Source organism: Colobus angolensis, unplaced genomic scaffold (genome assembly GCF_000951035.1).
Source record: "Colobus angolensis palliatus isolate OR3802 unplaced genomic scaffold, Cang.pa_1.0 Scaffold271, whole genome shotgun sequence".
Lineage (NCBI taxonomy): Eukaryota > Metazoa > Chordata > Mammalia > Primates > Cercopithecidae > Colobus > Colobus angolensis.
This window is the reverse complement of record NW_012115944.1, coordinates 1,635,171-1,636,047: the sequence shown is the minus strand read 5'-3', so window position 1 is coordinate 1,636,047 and position 877 is coordinate 1,635,171. Positions and strand designations below refer to the sequence as shown.

The window sequence follows — 877 nt, the reverse complement described above, 5'->3', positions numbered from 1 at the left end:
GGGCGCCTGTAGTCCCAGCTACTCCGGAGGCTGAGGCAGGAGAATGGCGTAAACCCGGGAGGCGGAGCTTGCTGTGAGCTGAGATCCGGCCACTGCACTCCAGCCTGAGCGATAGATAGAGCCTCAAAAAAAAAAAAAAAAAAGAAAAATTTAAAAGTGGGAATTGATAAAACAAGATTGGGAAAATGTTAGTAATGTTGAAGCTGGGTGACAGGTCCATGGGAGTTCAGTTTAATACTCTGTCTACTTTTGAGTGTGCTTGAAATTTCCATAATAAAAAGTTGTGGGTTTTTTTGTTTGTTTGTTTGGAAACATTCTCGCTCTGTCACCTAGGCTGGAGTGCAGTGGCATGGTAACGGCTCACTGCAGCTTCAACCTCTGGGGCTAAGGCGATCCTCCTGCCTCAGCTTCCCAAGTAGCTGGGACTACTGGCATGCAGGGGCTAATTTTTTATTTTTTGTAGGGATGGGCCTCAATAAGTTGCCCAGGCTGATCTCAGGCAATCCTCCCACATCAGCCTTCCAAACTGCTGGTATTACAGGTGTAAGCCACCATGCTTGGCCAATAAAAAGTTTTAATGAATGTATTAGGTGGAACTATATGAGACTACTGATGGCCAACCACTTTTGATATACAAAAGTGGTAATTTTATATGGTTTCAACCTAATACTCTAGAACATAGATGATTAAAAATAATCAGAGACAAATGAAACAGAAAAGAATATCAGAAAGAAACTCATACACACACATACTCTCAAATTTATATAAGAAAATACAGAATAAAAAAAAAAATATTGGGGGCCAAGCATGATGGCTCACACCTGTAATCTCAGCACTTTGGGAGGCCAAGGTAGGAGGCTCGCTTGAGGCTAGGAAC

At 42.6% G+C, this 877-nt stretch overlaps 1 protein-coding gene across 5 annotated transcripts in view; it reads right to left on the bottom strand.

The window, feature by feature from the left end:
- MAP3K3 (mitogen-activated protein kinase kinase kinase 3) overlaps positions 1-877 on the bottom strand; it is a 66,312-nt gene that overhangs the window by 45,625 nt on the left and 19,810 nt on the right. The window lies entirely within an intron of this gene.